This window comes from Astatotilapia calliptera, chromosome 6 (genome assembly GCF_964374335.1).
Source record: "Astatotilapia calliptera chromosome 6, fAstCal68.1, whole genome shotgun sequence".
In the NCBI taxonomy this organism is placed as follows: Eukaryota; Metazoa; Chordata; class Actinopteri; order Cichliformes; family Cichlidae; genus Astatotilapia; species Astatotilapia calliptera.
This window is the reverse complement of record NC_137427.1, coordinates 21,695,491-21,706,510: the sequence shown is the minus strand read 5'-3', so window position 1 is coordinate 21,706,510 and position 11,020 is coordinate 21,695,491. Positions and strand designations below refer to the sequence as shown.

General features: G+C 39.4%; 1 long non-coding RNA gene across 1 annotated transcript; it reads right to left on the bottom strand.

The window, feature by feature from the left end:
• Nucleotides 1-4,863: 4,863 nt before the first annotated feature.
• LOC113024215 (uncharacterized) lies at nt 4,864-10,668 on the bottom strand. Its single transcript, XR_013909695.1, has 2 exons — nt 10,316-10,668; nt 4,864-5,631 (listed from the first exon to the last, which is right to left on the bottom strand). It is a non-coding gene; the product is annotated as an uncharacterized LOC113024215 (long non-coding RNA).
• Nucleotides 10,669-11,020: the final 352 nt, after the last annotated feature.

The window sequence follows — 11,020 nt, the reverse complement described above, 5'->3', positions numbered from 1 at the left end:
TTATCAAGTCTGAGCAACTTTCAGATGGCCTGTGCAGAAAAGTCGTGGCGTAGTACATCACCTTGGCATTTGCTGCACTTGATGGTAACTAGTGTGGAGACCTTGAAATTGGCTTCCGGTGTTTTTTCCCATTGCTGGACCGAGTTCTTGTTGCAGGTAACCATTGCATTGTTAGCCCTGTACAGTGTCAGGAAACCCAGTATTCTTGTGTAGGGTTGTGAGGGCTGGACTTGCAGACATATTACCATGACGCTGGTAACCCCATGCACTTTTTATGAGACATTTTCTTGATCTTAGTGTCCAATGCTTGTTTAACAGTGCACATACAAAAACATGCATGACAGTGCAACCTCGTAGTCTTTGTCTTCATATAACATACTTGATTTTTATTTACCATTTGTTGAAAATGTATTTACTGATTTCCAGTGGATACAATGAAAGCCTTAAAACTTTGGTCATTGACACTAGAGGCTAAGTCATCAGATGATAGATCAATGGAGTGTCACCTAATTAAGTTTGACATTATAAGCCAAATCCTCCTTAAGTTCTTGGGGGGGGGAACAAGTATGCAAACCAGAGCATGGTTAATGTTACTTCATTGTAAGGTTACAATGAAGTGCAGCATCCAGGCACCGAAGACGAAGACAATTAGTAACCTGGCTTGCTGGCATCTGAAAATAATTTGCAATGCTATGACTAAAGTAGCACAAAAAAGATGAAATGAAGATAAAATACTGAAAAGTTTTAACCCTGTAAAGCCTGGAACATGAAAAATAATATTTTTTTAAATATAGCGTTTATTGAACCTTCTTACAAATTAAAAATAAATATATTAGATATATGTGCCTTTTAATTTATATCAAATATGCTACATCTGACACTTAAAGGGCCCTTTCTGTGCCTACGGTCTTTCAGGGAAGATCACAGCGATGATGTACGGGTCCCATAAATTAATGTGTCACACATGACGCATACAGGGTTAACATACTCAGATCGGTTGATGAGGGATGCCACTCTGCATGACATCACATCTCTTTTTAGTTTTAGATCAACTGATACTTGTTTCAGTTCGCGTCGCCCTTGGAGGTCCAAGGACTGTCATTTTTAAATGAAAATGATAAATACTCAAGTTACTGATAAGCAAACTCAAGTTAACTATTCAGTTACTATTCAGCTTAGTGCATAGCAGCAATCACAGTAACAAGCACGACTGAGAAGGACACTGATTTTGGAATACTTGAGCTTATGCAAGGTAGACTTTAGGAAATACCCCTTGTGTCATTCGTGAGCTGGTGCACGAATGGAAATGTGTTGAAGACCCCACTGTCCTAGTGTGGTGAGTTTGTCGATCCACTTGTCTCTAATGCTTTGTACACGCCACAATCTAAGACACATATTTTTACACCTTAATAAGTGTGGATACATTTTTTGGTGAACATAGTTTGGGTGCGTGGTTGTAATTATGCAAATTATGATGTTTTAAAGTATGTTATTAAAGAGTGAATGTGTAGTGTATAGATGTATTACTTCATAGGAATGCCTTCACCGGCTTTACTCTTGGAAATGTAAAGGTAACAGGGCTTATGATGCAATTTTGCTTATAATGTGGTCATAGCATGTCTGAGTGGAAGCCCAACGACATTTAATCGACATGCAAATGTGCTCTCTTCTTTTCTTCTTTTTTTGTTGCAGCTCATGCTGGGATGGTGATCCTATTGTCAGTATTTATTTCTCAGTGTGTTATCTCTTAAAAATATATAAAAATTAAAGTAAATTATGTATATGTATGTGTGTGTGTGTGTGTGTGTGTGTATGTGTGTGTGTGTGTATAAAGGTGAGGTATCACTTTGATATTCCATTACAAAATTACTTGGATTATTGCATTTACTTCACTTTAATGAGCTCACAACTGGGACCAGTGGAATTTATGAAGTAATAGCTGTGCAGCTTATTACATTAAAACAGAAAAGTGGCTTAGAGCGGACTTAGATGTTTAGTGGGTGCTTTTTAAAGAAAGGGGAAGAGAATGTGCTTTTGAGAGCAAGATGGGAGGGGTTAAATATTTCATTATTCTTACTATCCCCTGCAGTAAAGACCCTCTATTATGCATTACACTAGACGTTTGCAGTTTGTGCATGTTCATGTGTGAGGGTGGTATAAAGAAATATACCTGCTTATATTTTTTGCACTTGATTCTTGTATTAAATAAGCCAAAAAAAATACACACTCTGTTTTGTGTAGAGTGCCTAAAGGTATTTGATGTGTGATGTGACTCGAGGACAAAAAACCTCTCTTTGCTTTCCTGGATATCCTCATGCATGCCACACCTTTTAAGACTCCTTGCTAGTGTAGTCTAAGACTAATTAGACCACTGCAAAGGCACAGGTTTCATTCAGATGCCTGCCTGTTACTTGGATAGTCACAAATACAGTATGACAGTTTATTTGAAAGTTTATGCGCCTTTATTCCCAAGTTTATTAGAGGTCGCAAATGTTTTTGTGCTACAGTGGTTCTGTATTAAAAGCTCAACTGTAAAGGGAATGCTATCACTTCAGCCTGTTGTATTCACATCGTTTCGTATGCCTGTGGTGGTTCTCCTTGTCTTCGAGAACACTTTTTTTCCTGTTTTGTTTTTTTTTTCTTTCTGTCTAATCTCAGGACAGTTCCCTTTCATTTGCCACTGTTAATTAATTCATTGTATCACTGTCCAAAGTAGACATTATAAATTGCCAGAGAGAATTTCCTGAAATACAACCCACTCAACTGCCTCAGGCTTTCCAAGTAAGACACCAGTCAATACAGCTGAGCGAGTGTTTGTGTGTCACCGAGGTGAAAATCTACATTTATACCAGAGAAGTGATTTTTAAGTGATGGTGAAGAAATGCCAAAAGCATTAACGCTGACAGTACACACGTATAAACAGAGAGCAAGTTTAAGCGCGCACACAACAAAATGCGTTTTATATTAAAATAATGCATTAAATTCGACCAGCAAATTCTTGCTTTCACCTTAATAAAATGTACACAGTGTTACTTAAGCTGGTTTAGTGTGAGTAATGCAGTGTGCCTGCTGACTTTTTTTGTTTGTGTATGTGTGTCTGTATATGTGTGGGCACTGATGTCACAGCAGCAGGCGGGGAGGTGTTGATAACTTATTTGGCATTTTGACAGCGATAAAGGACATTTGTTGCCCTTAGCAATGCAGAAAAAACACACACAGACATGCAAATACACATTCATGGCTAAATTTATGGCAGCCAGTTTTTAGAAAAAGTAGAGTGATACAAAAATATGTGAATAGTAACAAAAAGACAGTTTCTACCTCGCCCACGTCTCCGTGGTATATAATTTCAGTGGACACACAGCTCCATGACAGGCAGCAGCTACAGTTTGGACAATGAAGTAAAACCCCCCAAAAGCAACATTTTTTTCTCAGACTTGACTTTGTGGACTACAATAGCTTTTCTCTCTTCTTAGACGGGCTCATTTTGTACAAATACACCCATCCCCACAAATATTGACATGCACAAAGATAACCACTTAGGCATGTTGTAGCATGCATTATTACATCCTCGAGCCAACGCAACGATTAGACAGAAGGAAACGCTTCATAGATCACAGTTGTTCCTGTAGGGCTAAAAGATGGATGCAAATGAAGCTTTCCGGCATTGGGACGACATTTGTGTACATATTTGGGTGTCACTGTGAGCAAAAAGAAGGAATTAAAGTCTGTAGCTTCAAAGCATTAGGCGGCATGAAAAGCTGCACGCCCAGATGAAAGTGACATTGGTGACAATTGCACCACGGGGCACACAAATACACTATCTCACAGCCCACACAAAAACTGTACGTGTAACCTGGCGCATGTAATAAGAGTTTTTCATAGGCGGGGAGGGAATGTCTAAAACGCAAAGGAAATGTGGGACTGAGTATTAAAGGAAAGGTAGGTAAATGTTAAATGCCACTCAAGAGCATGCAAAGAAATGGATATCAAAAGCAGTGGGAGTATTAAAACACCAGTCCCAAAATATTTACCCTCATCTCGGCGTTGGCCTGTTCCAGCAAAGACTGGTTCATTTCATTCTTGTTTGTTTTTATCGGGGCGAGCATTTCTCATTTCAGGCATTTCGGTGGGTTTGCTGTCCCACTTGTAGAGAATTATCACAGAGGGGGGACTGCTTAGTCAGATGCACACACACGAGGGCTCATTTTGTCCTTATCTGAAATGTCATACACAGGGTAAGCCCCCTCACGTTGAGTGTATTTTAGAAAAAGTCAAATGAATTATTCACTTACCATACGACAAGCAACATCAGCTTTGTTTTTTGTTTGGTTTTTGTCGCAGTCCTTGTGCACACATTTTTCGTGTTCTTGTTTTTTTTGTCTATTTCTTCTCCATCTTGCTTTTGATGGTTGGCTGCGAGCACGGTCCCTTATCCACACCCCTGTTGATTCTGATCTAAGATGAACCTTTATCCAATTGGATCTTTCTTGCTCCCAGGGGAGGGTCTGGAAATAGGCTTATCCTCTGATTGGATCGTTAGCCCTGAGGCAAGGGTACAAGAGAGGTCAAAAAGGAGGCATGTTATCTTTTGGCTAGGCCACACAGGGGTTCTGCATTAACACACACACTTTTGTACACACACATTAAACACTTCAAATGTCCAGGAAGATTACTGTGACATTTGGTGACCCCAAAGAGAGTATTGGAAAGACATAAGAGTGTAGCCCTCCACAGACACACCAAACCCGTTGGCCTCAACATGTTACCAGAAAAAAGTAACTAGCTAGGACTTATGAAGATCACTGAGCACCGTTCTGTATCAGAGACACTAAAGAAAGATACAGGACCTGCGACCCAGTATATGTTTTTTTGTTTGGTTTTATTTTGGTCACTTACACTTTCTAGGATTTTGCTCTTTTTTTTCTCTCAAAAGCAGCAACAGTGGTGTTAAACCTAGTTTCATGGTCATGTTAGGAACTGGGGATCACATAAATGGCAAGATGTGTATATTTTGTTATCATGTTTTAGTTTAATCCTTCATGTAACCCTGTTCACATTCAGCTGTGGCTGGACGCTCTGGATTTCCCCACAATGCCTTGACTATACGTCATTGTGGACATGGACAACGACAGCCTAAGATCTGACAATCTGTTTTACTTCTTTAAACTCATCTTGAACTCTGGAGAGATTTCCCAGTTGATGCATTGTAATGTAAATTGGACAAAATGTTTGTCACTGTCACTAGTGGACAGTTTAAATGGGAAATTATAGTTAAGCAGGGGTAGTGTGTAGGCAGTCCATGGGCAGCTTTGGACCACTCATCTTTCTGCAGAGATCATCTGCAGATGGGGCAGAGTCAAAAATATGTGCTGCAACCGGCCTGTTGGCTACTCTTACTGGTACTATTGTTGTGCTTCTCATGCTGTAGTCCTGATGTTTGATTGAGCTTTTTTTCCTCACCCATTCCTGGTGAACTCCACTGTTGCTTTCTTTCCTGTTCCGGCACACTTGGCAACCAATCATCATTTGACTGACGGTATCATTCATGTTCAGCACTATGCAGTTGGGATTTTGGAGGACTGCCTGGGAGCATGTTTGCAGTGGTTGAAAATGCCTCCCCATAGGCCTCTGCACACAGACACAACCACAGTAGCATTAATTATGCATAATTGACACGTAATGGCCGTGGACTGGGAAGTTTCTACTATTGTTAATGAAAAAAACAAAACATATTTCCTCTCTATATTTTAATGAATTTGAATCATATCAACACGTGGCAAGAAATGACGAATAAGGACGTGTCAGTTAAATATTTTAAGATATTTTGCCTTTTTTTTTTTACCTCAGCTGTTGTGTGAAAGGAGTTCAATGTGGCTTGATGAGTCAGTGAAGCTCACTTCAGGTGAGTTGTTGAGAATATCCTGAACTAAGGTGTTAGCTGCTGTTTGCTGGTGTTACTGAAATTGGATCTAACATTGTTAGAGTTGGCAATTAGCGAATGAACTCACTTACAGCATGAGAATGTGATCAAACGTCCTCAGAGGGAAAGTGTAATATGTAGTACATACACTTGGTCCTAAAATTATTTGGCAACATTAGCATACAAATACGTATAGAGTAGAGCTGGGCGATAGAACGATAACGATATGTATCGCGATATAACTTTTACTCGATAGAGAAATTAAGCTATCGCGATAGACCTCGCCGCTCTTGTCCTCAAAAAAAAAAAAAAAAAAGGTCAGCCAATCCAAATTAAGTAGCGCAGAGCCGAACCAATCACAGCCGCAGCGTCACGTCGCGTGACTTGTTACGTACAGCACAAGTGGCAAGCCGCACGTGTGTTTGTTTGGGAAGCAGCCAGCGGGTAATGGAGCCAGCGCGTAATGGAGCCAGCGCGTAATGGAGGAAATGAGTGTGCCGACTAGAAAAATCAACCGAGCGTGACCGAAAAGAAAACAGATGACGGTTCCAATGTCGGAGAGATTGTCGAACGGAAGAGCCATAGAAGTTCTGTAGTGTGAAGGTATTTCGGCTATTTCAAGTCTGACAAAAAACAGAGTAGCGTGCACTGTAAATTGTGCCGAAAGCAAGTCTGGAAATACAATAAACTGGTGCATGCGTCACACTGTGCGCCACGTTATTGTTTCGGTGAAATGAATTTCTACAATACTGTTACTGTTAATTCTACTCTCTGCAGTGTTTAAATGCTTACATATACACACAGTTACTGTCCCTCCACACATACGACTCGGTTCTGCTTCTATGCCCCAGCTTTGTTTACTTTTTCCCACCGAGGCTTCTAGACTTCTGATTGGCCAACATTTCTGCACGGTTAGGAATCTAGCGCCACCTGCTGCTTTGGCATGTTCATAGCAGCGTTTTCCTTCATTTCTGCCTTTATGTGTGGACAGGATTATTTTTTTAAAACGTAAACGGAAAATCTCCGTTTTCAAAAATACCCGTGTACGTGTGGACGTAGCCTCAGTCTTTGACTGGAAGCGCTAATTCGTCATTCGGCTTTTATCAGACTAAAGTAACTGTTAAAACTGTTTGAAAAGCTCAGCTATACAACAAGGAGAGATTGAGAATTTCCTTTTAGTTCTCAGTTTATTTGATACTGACAAAAGTTAGTCAGTTTTGTCTGTTCTTCTGTAAAACAAACTAAGATTTATTTTTAGAATTAATATTTTGTTTCTAAGTGGAATTGACAATTTAGTCTGTTTTGTTTGTTCTATTTTGAAACTTAAACGCTTTAGCGGCTGCCTTTTGTGTAGTTTGCAATATTTGTCTTTATTTATCTGAAAAAGTCTCATGTTCCTTAAGTACATCTACCCTGTTGAACTTATTATGGGAAATAAATATTTAAATAAAAACAAGCTGCTGATTTTTTCACATTTTACTTGTGAGCAACGGCACATTTAAATCTTACAAATATAGTTATTTGGCTTATATCGTGATAGATATCGTTATCGCCTGAAATGAAAAAAACATATCGTGATATGAAAAAATCTCATATCGCCCAGCTCTAGTATAGAGAGAGAGCAAGACAAAGAGAGAGAGAGAGTAGGTTATCTATTAATTAGAAGATGTCTGATTCCATCCCTGGCTCCTCCAAACTGCATGTTAAAGTATCCTTGGCTAAGAACACTGTGTTGCATCAGTGTGTGACCGTTAGACTAAAGGCCTTTACACACCAAGCGCGTTGCTTCGTCCTCAAGAAACACACAGTGAAAGCACTCAAGTTGGCATCAAGTGACAATGAGCTAGTTCTGATGTTTCTAAACAAGAAAAGGAACAAACGGAGAGAGGAAGCAGCAGCAGAGAGAATTTCATGGTTTGATCCAGGACTTGAAGCTGTATCATGACTACTTTCGTACATATTTCAGGAGGTCAGTGGAGCAGTGTGAGTTCCTCTTGGCAGAGTAGGGACCACATCTGAGGAGGCAGAGAAACATTTTCAGACAGTTGATTGACCTGGAGCCGGTGAATGTTTTGAGCTACGACCACACTGGTAGATAAATGCAGCGGTATGATTGGTCCGACCTGATCTAAAAAAAACAAAGAAAACAAAACGCTTGATCTGAAAAATTATACGGGGCTAATGGACATGCAGATTTCAGTCCACAAAAACATTTATCTGTATAATATTTACTCATGGAAAACAATATATTCTAATTTCAGTTCTATATACTGAACATGAAAGATACTGGTAATAGGGAACATCTAATGTAAGAGCAATCAATCTTAAATAACAATTTTTTTTTTAAAAAAAATACAAACTTCTGTGATAATTTTTGTTTTTTCACGATAACCTTTTACAATATACTGAACACAGTCACTTGGTACATTAAAATAAAGATTAAAGCATCTCTAAAGCAGTAGGGCTGTATAATATAAGTCTTGGAAATTGCTCATTTGATAATAAGAGAGTAATGGTTGCTTTTGCTATAATAAAATATACTTATATACTCGCTGGTAAGAAAACAAAAGTAGCAGGCTGGGGAATACATGCAGACACGAAGCGCTTCCAGCAGCTCAGATGGATACTTGTTAAAGCCATAGGTCAGTCTTCCTCCAACTAAGTATAGTTCTCACAATCATTAACAACAGGTCGCAAAAATACCTGAGGAACTTTATCTGCAGGACTCATGAATATTGGAGAAGAGCTGCAATTGCTGACCCCTCTCTTGCCCACACTGAAGGCCAGTATGGATAAACACGATGGGCTACTCTGGAGCTAAACTCTTGGGAAAAAACACAAGCCTTCTGAGTATCACAGGGTTATATAATCATAACCTTAAATAATCTTAAATAGTTATTAAGTAGGGTTTTTTTCCTAATTTACATCTGATGGTGTCAGATGTGTCAGTTGTATGCATTGTTTTTATCTTGTGGCTTCATCTTCATATCAAAAATCTAAAATTAAATGAAATCTAAAGTTTCAGTAAATTTTTATAGAAACTAGCAATTCATAACAGTCAGCTCAAGCCAATTAACAGTGTAATGTGAAATGCTGGGCTATGTTAATTTGAACACTGTTGGTCAAGTTTAGACTAACCAGCTGTTGAGCACCAGCACATCTGCACAAATATCACAATTTTTTCCACACACATGTACAACTGGTGTATATGTAACACATGTCCACGAGGGGATAGAAATAGATCAAACCATGGCTTGTCATAGCGGCAGTTATTCTTAATAATAAGAGGTGTTAGAGCTGGAAGAGACGACAGGTGTAGAAGAGAGGCGACTACAGGAGAGGTATAAAAAACGCATAAGGGTTGTGACAGAGCATGTGGGAGGAACACGTTAAAAGATAAAGTCAAGAAACTCGGAGAAGAACTCGTTTGGCTCTGAGTGGAAAAATGAACTGAAGAACAGACAGCACTGAGCAGGAGAGAATTATGGTATATGATATATTTTTGTACGGCTTGAAAAGCGATGGATAATTGGTAGTTAAAATAAAATAAAATAAATGAATAAACAGATCATGCACATGCATGCATATTTGGAAAGGGTTTATATTTATTTGTTGGTTTGTTTCTAATTTATAATGATAGCGGAGTACCTGCAAAGATTGGACTGAATCTATGGACCCATCTATCTAGAGCAGGGGTGGGTAATCCATTTTCCCAATGGGGCCACATGAGAAACTGGGACTGTTGTGGAGGACCGCACCAGTAAGTTGAACTCAATTCTGCTCTATATTAATTTTACCTCTTTATAAGCTTGTGGCCCCTTGGGAAAATTAGCTGCCCACTACAATCTACAGAGATAGACAGACAGTGTAGTTGCTGATGCTTCAGACCAGTGCTGGATTCAGATGTTCTGGTTTGGTGGCAGTTTATAGATCTGTTCTGCTAATTAAGACTGTTAGCTAAAACTAGCATGGGTGCCCTAATCCTAAGTTATGTTACCGCTGCCTTTGTGCTGGCCTCAAGTCACAAACGCACCTAAGTCATATAATTAAAATGAAGGAACACATGGGCATGTAGAACATAACCTAACACATCTTCTTCCAAGGTTTCTTTTAAATGCAAGAAAGAAAAAAATGGCATGCATGCTTGTTAGCTAGTAAAGCTAGTAGTATTTTTTTAATGATTTAGATTTTTTAAAAAACAGTGAATTTATTGCCACAGAGCTTTAAGTTTTAACCCAATTTTTTTAAATGAAAAAACTTCATCCCCAAACCCAGCAGACAACTTTTCAAGCTGATTTGCCTAGTCAGTTTGTTTACTTTGGGCTTTCTGTTCTCTTGCAAAATGTCTGCAGAGGATGTGTCAAGAAAGCCCCGGGCAGGCTGCCAGCTTACCTGCAGAAACTGTCTTCTTTTCCATAGAAATAAAAATAAATAGCCACCATGTCCACGTAAATGCATTGGTTTTGTGATGGATATCTCCCCCAGCTCCACTCTGTCGACCTTCGCACTTAACCTTAGCTTCTTCTGCTTTTTAGCATCCCAGCAAGAAAACCCATGCCAAGCTCAGCCACGCATATCAACAACATTACAAACACACAGGCAAGGTGAACACACATGCACACTGTGGAAGCGCACGGGCATATGCATAAAAGACACACAGGAAACAAAGGTAGCCAAGCATGACAGATGCGCGACGACGGGTCTGACTTGATTTCTCTCTCTTGGACATGAAGCACTATATGGCACTGAAAAAAGAAACAGATACATGAATGTATTTAATAAGTTACACAGCCTTGTCTGACAACATCACGGCTGAAGGGAGGCAAAGAGGAACCACAACTGTTGAATATTTCACAAAGCAAAGTGTAAAAGTCAAAAAAGATAAAGACACGCCCAGCGAAGATTGGCATGACAGCAGAGTCTTGTATTTTTGAAATCGGTTAACTAAGCAAAATAGGGAGAGCAAATGAAAGACAGAGGGATGCGAGGCAGAGGGAGCTAGCACACGCTATTTGCTAACTTGGTGAAACAAAAGTCCACTTTTCAGGCCGATGACAGGAAATCGATGAGGAGAACAGGAGAAAATATGATAACATG